Source organism: Harpia harpyja, chromosome 5, assembly GCF_026419915.1.
Source record: "Harpia harpyja isolate bHarHar1 chromosome 5, bHarHar1 primary haplotype, whole genome shotgun sequence".
NCBI classification, from domain to species: Eukaryota; Metazoa; Chordata; class Aves; order Accipitriformes; family Accipitridae; genus Harpia; species Harpia harpyja.
Window position 1 is genome coordinate 135,551 of NC_068944.1, and position 12,371 is coordinate 147,921.

General features: G+C 41.0%; 1 long non-coding RNA gene across 4 annotated transcripts; it reads right to left on the bottom strand.

Annotated features, from left to right (window-relative positions):
- Nucleotides 1-3,011: 3,011 nt before the first annotated feature.
- LOC128141706 (uncharacterized) lies at nt 3,012-11,637 on the bottom strand. 4 transcript variants are annotated; one of them, XR_008235154.1, is made up of 4 exons: nt 11,233-11,637; nt 9,207-10,931; nt 7,255-8,781; nt 3,012-3,972 (listed from the first exon to the last, which is right to left on the bottom strand). It is a non-coding gene; the product is annotated as an uncharacterized LOC128141706 (long non-coding RNA). The 4 variants fall into 4 exon arrangements; XR_008235153.1 differs by having other exon boundaries at nt 9,207-10,411; nt 10,828-11,637; XR_008235152.1 differs by having other exon boundaries at nt 9,207-9,900; nt 10,161-11,637.
- Nucleotides 11,638-12,371: the final 734 nt, after the last annotated feature.

Below are 12,371 nucleotides of genomic sequence, written 5' to 3' on the forward strand. Positions count from 1 at the left end.
AGAGGAGAAGCAGCACAGGGAACCTGCAAACGGCAGGGGGCAGGGGGGGTTGCCCTGGACCAAGCCCCAGGGACTGCTGTATCCGTCTGCACGTGGCATCAGGGTTGTGGGAGGGACAGCAGCCAGTCAACAGATGCTGGCGAGAGATTTCAAAAAAAAAAAAAAAAAAAAAAAATAATGCCTGGTTCAGGTGACAGCCTGAAGGCAGGCCACGAGAGCGCCAAAGCTGCTTCGTGCCAGAGGGGCAGCTCTGTTCAGCAGCAAACGGCGCGTCCCAGCGGACCAGATGCGAGCGGCCGACCTGCAAGTGAGCGATACCCTGGCGATCCTGGGGTTGGATCCTCTGTTGGGGCGGGCGCACCTTTCCTCACCTCCGTGCTATCACAACTCTGCTCTCCTAATCCTGCACGCACGCAAGGCTTCTTGCGCGGGGCATGTCTCTTATCGAAGAGACGCTGCACGGTGTTACTTACCGCCCTGCCCTCCGGCGTGCAAAGCAATTAGACGGGAAGCAGGGAAAGCAGAGAGGCGCGTCGGGATATTAGATGTCCTCAGCACATGACCGCAGAGCCCTCGAGGTTCCGCCTTTGCTCCCTACAGGAGCGTGCCTCCGCACTCCTTGCCGCTCCCGCCAGCAAGCGTCACAATTGCCCTTTGCTGCCTGCAACGCGCCGTACCTGCACGGCCCGAGTACTGCTGCTTACGGAGCAAGAGGCGCTCGCTATAAAGCGGCAATGAAGAACAAGGACGGCCCGTCAAGACGGCAGGAGGAACACAGAGAGCCTCCAGCATTAGCCAGGCAGGGCTTCCAACTCACCTCGTGTCGTGGTTTAACGCCAGCCGGCAACGAAGCCCCACGCGACCGCTCGCTCGCTCCCCCGCCCCCAGTGGGACGGGGAGACAATCGGAAGGGCGGAAGTGGGAAAACTCATGGCTTGAAACAAAAAAAGTTGAATCATTAAAAAGAAACAACAACAACAACTTGTAAGGAAAAGAAGAAAAAAAAATGACAGAGAATGGGGTGCAGGCAGCATGCCAGGGGTCTGGAGCCTGACGGGTGATGGGGGGGGGGGGTGGAATACGGAGGAGGGAAAGGGGGGGGGCAGGAGATAGGAGAGCGGGGGATGCGGGGGGAAACAACTCCCACGGGTTAAAAACTCGCATGGGTGAGGGCGGCAGACTGGAGCAGGAGATGGGGGGGAAACATGGGGGAGACACGGACACAGTGGGGAGGGTAGGGGAGGGTACAAAGGTGCATGGGGGGGTACTAAAACCAGATGTGCTGCTTCACAGAAATACGGTCCCACCTGAATTCAGTAGGGTTTCTTCTGCTCTTAAACATTAATCAGGCATTTAAAAGCTTCAGTAGACTTGTAAACTCAAACCTCTGACAATTTACATAGTCTTATCATTTCTGATATCCAGGATAAGTGAAAATAAAACTTTTAGTTCAACAGTTTTCACTGAGAAAGATATGTGTTAATCTAAATCACACAAAGTGAATAATATCATGTTAGCCATGTAGCCTTTATTAAGAGGTTGAAATTAACTTCTCAGGATCTTTTAAGCTTCTAAGCATAAAATAATTAGTGTAGCTTACAGATGTGGAAGAGAAATATTTTGGTATCATAACCAAAGTAGTCTTCTCCTCTATGAACGGCAACACAATCTGTAATACTGCATTGACACTTCAAAACCCATTCTGTCTCTCCCCTTTTCTCATCCAATGTTTTCTTTTAGATATTTCAAGAAATTCTTTCATTGTCTATCCCATAAAATGAGAAGTAGATTATTATGGAAGAGCTCCAAAGATAAAAAGTTAGTGCATTAGACTAGCTGTGATACAAAAATTATTTGAGATACATTTATGTGTGACGTTCTGATGAATTATCTAGTTGTTTACAGTTGCTTGGACTTCTCTCAGTAGTAACACACTGGCAATGTGCATGAACACAAGAAACTATTCATTGGGCATATTCATCCTTTATGCAGTTAAATGAAGTTTTTAACTCACAAAAAGATTTGGCTGTTATACAGTCTGTTTAAATTACATGATAGTAACCCAAACCACAAGACCATGTCTTTCATACTTTGCTCTGTTTCAGAATAATCTCAGCTTGCAAAGCAGATCAGTTTTCTGTAACACAGATAACCAAGGTTCACACAGTCAGACTTTTCATTTAGAAGGGCACAGAAAGAATCATAAAGAGACCAAGTATCTTTTCCTTAAACGTCATGTTTACAGACAGCTATGTTACCTCAAAGTGCTATGAAAATTACTTTCTCTAAAACTATGTTCCATTTATTATTCTTTTTTTTCTGAAAATGATCTCATAGCTTGATCCTTATAGTAATTTTTTCAAGTTTTGATTTTTTCTAATGAGTATCAACACATGAAAACTCTTATATAGCTTAAGCAAAGTCAGTATTTGCTACAGTTGCACTTGATCCAACATCCCTTTTTTTTTCCCAACAAGAAAACAAGTTCCAACCAAGTTTCTTTCAAGAGCCATACAGAAGGAGAAAGTACAGATTCTGCTCTGTCTGCTAACAAGTAGGTGAAGGAGCTGCTACCGATTTGAAAACTATATAGGCTCTGCTGTGCCAATTTTGAACTGGGGAAGAAAAACAGCCCTTCTTGTTTCAATATTTAGGTCCACTTTTTCTCATTTGCAAAGTAGATCCATTGCCTTGGGAGCCTGACTAGGATTACCTGGAACAAACATTATTTTTGCATAGGATCTGTTTGTTAGCTGAGAAAACAATCATTATGTCTTCATAATAACACTACATGATTTCATCAACACACTTCTGTCTCAAGGGGCCCAGTTCTATTTTATTTTCTAGTAACACATTATCTATCTAATTCCTGTCTCTGACTTAGAGATAAGCAGCATACAATTTCTTCAATGTCTGCTTATCACATGAGGAAGTCAACAGACCTCTTTTCACAGTTACAAGCAGTTTTCAAAGATGTGACAGTTTGCTCCAGTCATCAACTGACCCTGAACAAGTTGGAAAATACAAAAGGATCAATAAATGTGAGAAAGACCTTTGGTATTAGGGAGCCCAGACAAACTGGTGCGGCTTTCTTCCCTATTGATTTAAAAAGAACGCTGTTTGACTGCTGCTCATACTGATAATCCACAAATTATTTGCTACTCTTTTTAGCCAAGGGCTAAGGCAGTACCATCAGCAACTTCATAATATACCCTGAAACAAAAATCAGATATTACAGCTCCAAGTCTGAGGAAACAGCATCAATGATTAAGACAGCTGTAATATGGAAGGCATGGTAAGTGGCAGTTGTATAAGGCGCTAGTAATTTATCAGGGCTCTCTTTCAAATGCTGACATTTTCTGTGACTTGGATTTTGCCTATTATTATGAGTTCATTACATCACCTATCACACAAGCGTAACTTTGTTAACTTTGAAATAAAAGCTGCTAGACAATATACAACACAAAGTTAGACAAGCGAGGGAAGTACACAGTGATTTCACAGTCAATCTGGAATTGGGCACCTGACTTTAATTCCTGACTTTGAAAACCTCTCTCCAAATGATTTACCATCTTTCACTAAGATCCAGCAGCAGTTCTCTCCTGTGCCTCATGCTTTTCTTTAGTCATCCAAAGCCCACGGAGCTGCGCTGCAAGCTTGAAGACCAGTATGCCAGCTTCATGTCCAATTTCTGTCACCTAGTTTTTATGTACTGTTTCTCGCTAATCAAAAGGCCCAGCGATTCCTCGTCACACATCACACTTGAGTTAGTACATCCAAACGTTATTTTTGCAGCACTACATTTGCACGGATTAGCTGTTGAACCCTCCAGATGATGTACTGCTTTTCAAGAAGGGTGTAGTATAACTGGTGAGAGTCTACAGGAAGTCCAAGAAGGTGCTCAATGATGTACAAAAGTCGGACTTCAAAGTATAAATTGAAAAACAGCTGCTTAACCTGGAAAGGGCAATACTGAAGAGAAATAACAATGTTTAAACTCTAAAAGGTAGCTATAAAGAAAAACTTTTGTGTACATCCACTGCACACAGGACAAGGAATAATGGGGCTTAAATTACAACCTGAAAAACCTAGGGTATGTAGCAATCTTTGCAACAGTAGTAATAATTACAGGAAATGTTTAAGAATAAATTAGGCAAGCATTTGTCAAGAATGATACAGAAAGTTGATCATTCACCTTTAGAATGAGAGCAACATTAGACTATCTTTAAAGGTTCTTCTTTCCCCATTGCTGTCCCTCTGTGTATTTCTACCCTCACCAAACACAAGCATCATCCCCAGCTGTGCACTTACAATTATATATGCATATGCACATGTCTACATATGCAAATTTATTTCTTTATTACACACAGTTGAAGGAGATTACTCATAGGTCAGCCAATTTACATAAACAGTATTTGAAAGTTAAACACCTCAGCTTCTTGCAAAACATTAGCCCAACAGAACACTGGGAGTGGTATGTAAATCCTTATTCCAAAACTGTCTTCTCTTAAATCTCATGAAAACCATTTCTAATATAAAGCCTAACTCGTCTATTTTCTGACATTCCTCTTCTCTGTCATCAGGTACTTATTAGATAGTAAAACAACTGACTGGGGGGCAAACACCATAACTAGCAAAATAGCTGACTTCTGTAGCAGTTGCATATCACATCTGAATAAACGTTAGTTTATAGGTATATAGGTAGATACACATTCACAAATGCACAAGAACTGAAAGGAGTAATCTGTAACTGGTAGACTAAGAACTCTGCAACAGCACACAAAGTAAATCAACATGCATCTACAGGGAAGGGAAGTACAGAAACATCCTTCTGGATTAAAAAAAAAATATGCAGCAATGGTAGGAAAAGGTACTTGGAACGCGTCACTTGCAATCCGCTGAAACAATGTCTGCAACAGCAGTTAAGAACATTGGCAAACTACTTTCTCTGTTCCACAGTGCCTTGAAACCAATATGAATTGTCTGTTGCCAGTTGCCATTAGCAAACAAAGGCATTACAATCAGTAGAAGTGTGTAGGACACCAAAAATGAAACTTTTGAATATGTCACATACAAGGTCCTCATTCTCAGTACAGTCTACAAGGTTACACAATTGTAAAATAACTTGTGAGAATGAGAATCCTGAAGTCTGCCTTGGGTTAAATAAGTTTTAAAATTGCGTTTTGTTTTGGTTTTTTTCCCAAGGGTTTTAGAAATATAAGCATCTTGGTAAAGTGATTCTCACACACTGCACAGACACACACAGTGTTTCTCCCACTGAGAGAGGAGTATAAAAATACACTTATCTATATGTTAGACAGAGTGACCAAGGTCACAGGAGAATCTGTACTTTTCCACTAATTACAAGGAACAGGCCAGCTGCTTTGTGCCTCCTATGCAGCCGGAGCATGCAGTCGCCTGGTAACTTGTTCTGAGCTATTGCATTTTAATCACACATAAATGTAGGAATACCAAGCTGACTGCTTAGGTTTATCAGCCAAAATAGTTTACAGCAACACAATAGTTTATAGCAATTCAGGAAGCTTAACATTGAATCTAGTGGAATTTAGGTACGTGCTTATATGGTCTGATGAACAGAACTTTTATAAATGAAAAGGAAACAATAGAAGTTATTTATATGTGACTTCAGAGCATACAAAAGGTATAGTCTGCAAACCAAATATCAATTATTAGCAATATTTACCTGTTCAAAGGGCATCATGTAATGTCTCAGGCTCAACAAGCGTAAACTGACAGACTGTTATGATTTGACAATTTTACAAAGGTTCCAATAGTGTACCCAAAATGGAGGTGTTTCAGTGTTTGGGCTAGAGTCATTGTCTCCAGTAAATACGTACCTTAATTCTAACACAGGATAAAAACTGATTTATAAATTTCCTCTTGTAAAAATGAAACTGTTCCAATTACACTGTTCACTCGCATTTAAGATATTAAACAGTGCAAATAAGAAGTAACTTTAACCAGTCCCTCCCACCCAGCTACAAACCATGACCATATACAATCCTTGCAGACTACACAAGACCCTGTTTCATTCCAGCCATATCATTAGCATAAGCTGTGCAGACCCATTTAAATCAACAGGTTTTTCAGGCATAAAGGCAGAATCCAACAGCAGTTAAACCACTTCTTACAACTGACAATGTAATACTTCCATCACTGATGATAGCACCATAACAAAAAAGAATGGGTCTTTATTGTCTTTAATGAACTTGAGGGGCTGCAAGAAACCAGTGAAGTTATGAGCATGGATTCTGTAACGTCACTATCAGCATAATTTCCAGATCAAAGATCCAGCCTCCTGTTAAGATGATCAATATAATTTTGATTTCAGAGGACAAGTCATCACAACACTACATTAGGTAGAGTATAAAACCTTATCATCAGATTCTCAGCTAGTTTAAGTCAATGTATTCCGCTGAAGTCAATGAAACCAAACACACTACCATACGAAAGAGATCTTTCAGTGTGCCTCAGACCTGGAAAACTATCTTGAAAAATGTCCATAACTTTTAACACAAATTCTCTGCATTTCCCACGATCTCTCAACATTGAGCAGTAGTAAGACCCTAACATTTACTTACAATATATTTCTTGCATAACATTAATTTTTATTTTAATTTTAAAAGGGGCAACTAATAAATAAGAATTTCGTAGCTACTCACAAAAATCAATAAGCAAATACATTTGTTCCAAGATTTAAATTACTTGTATAATTTAAAGACTATCAAAGGTCTGTAAAGTAAAATAGATGATACATTTACAGTATCCTACTGTAGTAGGAAACTACAGACAAACTTCAGGAAATGACCAAAGCTGCAGAGGATAGGCTAATAGGCTAAGGTAGAAAAATAAAAAAAATCCCAGGAGTTCTACAGAAAAATGAGTGAGCAGCCCACAGCATTGGCAGACAACAGACTTTTTATCCCCACTTCCTCCACTCATTCTTCTTCTCCCCCTCCCCCCCCCCTTTTTTAAAGGAAATAATTTTTCCATTGTGAAACATTTTGTCAATGATGTAGTGGAGGACAAAAGTTTAAATGAGTTCAAGAGAGGATTAGCCGAATTCTAAGACATGTGCCAACACAACTGCTATAGAAAGGATCTGCATCACGGTGAAATGCAAACAGCTACTCTGATAATGACACATTATTATTCACTAAATTTGCCTTTTACCCTGTTGTATAGTTACTAATGTTGAAAAGAGTCACTGCTGTGCAAGAAACTAAAACTTACAGCACTTTATGCTCTGAGAGAACTGTGGCCCATCAGCTCACGGCTGTGAAGTCTTACAACTTAACATGTTTCATTTGCACACCAAAAAGTTCTGAGGTGGACTGCTGACTGTATTCAATAGTCACAGCTGACGTAGGAGTATATGATAAACTTTACCTATGTGCCTTTAACCGTTGCTCCAAATATTTTAAAGTCATCTTAAAGTAGGTTACTGGTTTGATTACCCTTCATACAAAATCGGCCTTCAAATGTACGTTTCTCTTCTTTTCAGATTTAAAGCATGAGCAGAAATTACACCTGCATAATCACTGAAATCAGTGCCTATTTTTCGATAAACTTTAGCAGCATCAGAATTAGTCCTCAAGTATCGCTTATAAAGCAAATGCTTCACTCTTCAAAACATTTTTTAGCAAATGTTAGTAATGCTGCACCACAGACTCTCACGCCCAGTCACACATGTTCTTCCTGAGACTGTTATGCTGCTTAGTATTTTAAAAATCACCATCCTAACTGCATACTTGATACTGGTTCTCCCCTTTTTAAAGTCTGATGTTAAGGAAAAGCTGCAAGTACTACAAAACCAGGCAGACTTGCTTGTTCTTGCCAAAGAGAAAAAGGTTAAACATTATTAAAAAATAAGACTATTGCCCATCTTTAAGTATCCATAAAGCTATGAACATGAACTGTATGGTAGCTCGTTAGCATCAATATTTGAACATGGCCATGCAAAATGTCCTTCAGTTAAATTCCAAACTCTATGAATTAATTGCTGGGCAATTTCCCAAGGATAAAACATCTGTTAAAAGCCAACAGTAAGCCAGAAATCTCTTTCCATTTCATATGGTAAAAAAAAAATACAGTGAATCCTGAAAAAAGAAATATATATTGGACAGGGAAAGACTATATAGTTATAGGGCAAGTAATGAAACATTTACCGTTTTGATTTCTTTTTTTATTTAAGTCATCACAACAGTTAGACAAACATGGAAACATTTGCAACAGCAATACTTGGGTCACTTTAAAATCTTGGTAACACTGAAATACAGGTCAGCAGAAACTAATGATGTGGGGAGGGCACTTTAGGTCTTATTATTTTCATACACATTCACACACACGCACACACACACATATCTATATACACACACTCCACAACTCCAAAGAGCTATCTTAACTATGTCTGCAAGTCAACTGAAATAGTAGGCAGAAAGGAACCATATCCATACTAAGACAGTTAGCTGTGTCATAAAACTGAAGATCACTGCAACCAGTGCCATCTTAAAGACGAAAAAAACCAACCAAAAAACCTGAAAGGAACCATCACTGTGCATGTCACAAGCATGAAGTTATTTTAACCTGATGACTACCCTGCTCTAAACTTTAAGCATCATTAAGTTTTATGTATTTTTAAAGTCTAAGGTTATTATTTTAAATGACCTACTTGTAGTGGCAGCCTAAGTAGCATTCTGGAGAACACCACAGTGTCCACAACTTCTACAGGACAGCGCAGTATGATTAAGCACTACATTTCTAGGGGAGGAAAAACAAAAAATGCCACCACTCATTTATTCAGTTGAAAAGCTTATTACCTGCACTTCCAAAGCAACAGGCTACAGGAATACTGAATGCAAAGTAAACCAGACCTGTCTGGAATACTTTGACGTCTCAGCTCCAAGTTACACATCTTTCCGTTCGTATTTTAATGGATTAGCAGCATTTGGATGCATAGAAACTGTCTTTACAGTGATGTCTGCAGACTTCCGAGTCATAAGCTAAAATGTCTTCCTAAAATATAACGGTCTTAGCACTTCCTCTGAAAGCAGTGAAAAATCCACAACCAGGGAAGGAGGAAGTGATGCAATACCAAGGTTTTTTCCCAGAGATAACAAAATCCTGAGAGAACACGAGGTTTGTGCTATCAGAGTAAAAATCCCAAAAGAAACAGAAGAGTTTACCTTTCCTTTTGAAAAGTTGCTTTTGAGTCAAGATCTGCTCTTTTTCTCTCCCAAGCATGAAACCTCTCTTCAGCTTAAGACTGTTTTCTACTGCAGTAGAAATTTAGTGCACACACTGGAACCTGTATAGAAACTTATTAAAAAAACCCAAACAATACAATAGTACTACAGTGGCTAGAAATCTTTTAAGTATTCTGATGAAAAGACTCAACTTATTTCTAGGAAGTAAAGCATTTGGGGCCAAAGACAACAGATGATGTTCACGTAAGGTTAAAAATTTTTTTTTTTTTTTTTTAATTGATGTATTGAAAAAAGCTGGAGAAGGAAGGGGGGACAGAAATGAAAAACCATTCAGGGAGTCAATGGTATAGACTGACACCATGCAATCTAAATATTATAATTGCAGATCATATAGTCAGAACAAGTGAGTCAAAAGTAGCACACTCCCTGGGAGAGGGGAGGGAGTCTCTTTCCCCTTTAATAGGCTAAAGCAAGAAGTTCTCACTGTATTTCAAGCCATGACCCAGCTAGCAGAAGACAGCTTTTCTGTCAGATAAAGCAAGGCAAAAGGATCAAGTACAGCAACTTCCTTGCAGCCTCTTGATCCTGAGCGCCCTTCTTCAACTCTTCTTTCTTTTTCTGGTGATGGGAAGGCAAAGCATGTTCTGTTCCTGTGAGCCCATACTGCTTGTCCCTACAGTAACAGCAGGCACCTGTGATTCCTCTCCAAAGACACTGAAACATAGAAATCAGTTGAGTGGTGTGTTATGGAAGCATAAGCTGCAGTGGACGTGATTTAGAATCAGTTATTTTTTTGTCCATCATGACAAAATAAAACCAGCAATTTCTTACTTTATAGAAATTCTCCTAAAGTAGTAGTTGCCCGCAATAGCTGGACGCAGGACAACCACAAAGCCACGGATGAAATGCAAAGAGTAAATTTATTTTCATTACCTTGCCAACTGGGGGATCCCCGAAGCAGCACCTGGGCACAGGTACACGAGCGGGGATGCAGGCACTGCTGAGCTCAGCCTGTGCCAGGGGATTGCCGACCCCGCTGTTTTCGCCCGCTTATCAGGGATTCGTGCAGGTGCAATGTACCACTGTGCTTTGATCCTTCCCACAGCAGGAGAGGAATCTCGAGCGTGTTCGATAGGGCGCCTCTTAAGTCTGTCACAGGCCTGTGTTACCTAAACACCAATGTTCTACTTGTCAAGCACATAAGGATAAACAACAATTAGTATGATATATGTATACTTCTGCATGCCAGCTGCAAGTCACTTGAGTGTGTTTATAATCCTCCTCGCCAATTGTCCATTATTATCCCACGTTCCACCCCCTTGCTCAAGGGACTGCTTCCGCTGGGGCTGGCAAAGCTGGAGCTGTCCATTTGGGCTTGCAGGGTGTAGGGCAGGGTAATGGAGAGGTGTGTAATGAACACATACAGAAAAAGGAATAAACCTATCCCTACAATAATGCTTTGAATCAGGTGTCCTACCCATCCTGTCAGGGAATTAAACCGCTCAGCCAGCCAGGCACCACCAGTAGATTGTTTCATTTGATGCGTTAAATCCTGGAGATGTTGAATGTCATCCTCTAGGCTGGCTGATTCATCAGTTACCTTGAAGCAACATATGCCTTCAAGATCGGAGCAGCGTTTATGGTGTAGAAGGAGGAGACAGTCCGCTGCCAGTTGACTTCGTAATGTTTCTGGGCGTACACTACCTACTCAGAAAAAATAGCAATGACGAACACTAATATCAAAAGCACTTAACATAGTATAATTCTGTAATACAGCTACTGGAGTTGGCATGCCAATAAAACACGTTGTCAAAAGATCTGCAGCTGTTAATCAATACAATAGAAAAGGCAGATGAATTAGTTACAGTAGAGGCCAACCAAATCCAAGTATTTACACGGTGATCTTGTGGAAATGCATCCAGGGCATGTGCTTCTCCTACAAGACTACAAAGCATGATGAGCCAACCTGTGATAAGGGAGGAAAACAGGAGTGTCGTCTCCTTACAGTAATACATAACGCCGTTGCTCCAGCTCCTTCAGCTAGTATTACTCTGGGTTTGATAACCTGATGTGGGGTAATTGGCCACACAGATTGAAGAACTATGGCTTCAAGTTTTTCAGATTGAACTTCAATTCGATGTTGGATTTGTGACACCAATAACACTGTTCCAATGCTACGTATCTCCTCTAGAAAAGGCACAGGTATTCGTCAAAGATGATACCTGAAATACAAGAGCTCGAGATAAACCAGACAATTGTTTCGTCCCTCCAGCTGGACACTACCGGAGCCTCTTGGACTCCCCTGGAGTGCCTCCCAGGTTATTGGGGCCTGGAGGTGGCATTTTGTCACTCTGAGGATGACAAAGCCAGTGGGGGGTGGCTGTCCTCAGCTAGCTTTCGCCTCAGCTACCGAACAAACCCACCCTGGCAGTGCGCAGACAATAGCAACAATCAAACAAGGCAGACGCCCCATCCCTGCAAACATTCAAGATGGAGAGACAGCTCTTTGGAGAAGCAGAAGCCTTGAGTTCTGACGAGAAGAAGTTTTGACAAGACTGTGCAATAAACAATTTAAAAAACCAATTTAAAACCCAATAAAACCCAATTAAAAACCAATCAAACCCAGTTTAAAAACCAAAAAACGCTCTCCTCTCTTATTTGGCACTTTTGAGACTGCATGCGGACTCCCGTGTCCCGTTCTGGTCTCCCCAGGACAGGAAAGACACTGACAAACGCGCGCCGTGTTTTGCAGAGGGCAGTTTCCTGAGGAGAGGAAGTGGAGAGGGAGGTGCTGATCTCTTCTCACTGGTACCCAGCGACAGGACATGAGGCAATGGCTCAAAGCTGTGTCAGGGGAGGTTCAGACTGGACGTTAGGAAGCATTTCTTTACAGACACTGGAACAGGCTTCCTAGAGAGACGGTCGATGCCCCAAGCCCGTCAGTGTTTAAGAGGCATTTGGACAATGCCCTTAACACCATGCTTGAACTTTTGATCAGCCCTGAATTGGTCAGGCAGTTGGACCAGATGATCGTTGTAGGTCCCTTCCAACTGAAACAGTCTATCCTATTAGCAGAAGTCATCTGTGCTCTTTTCTCACCACCTTCGTCCGCCATACCAAAATGCTGGTAAAAGAAGTGCACTT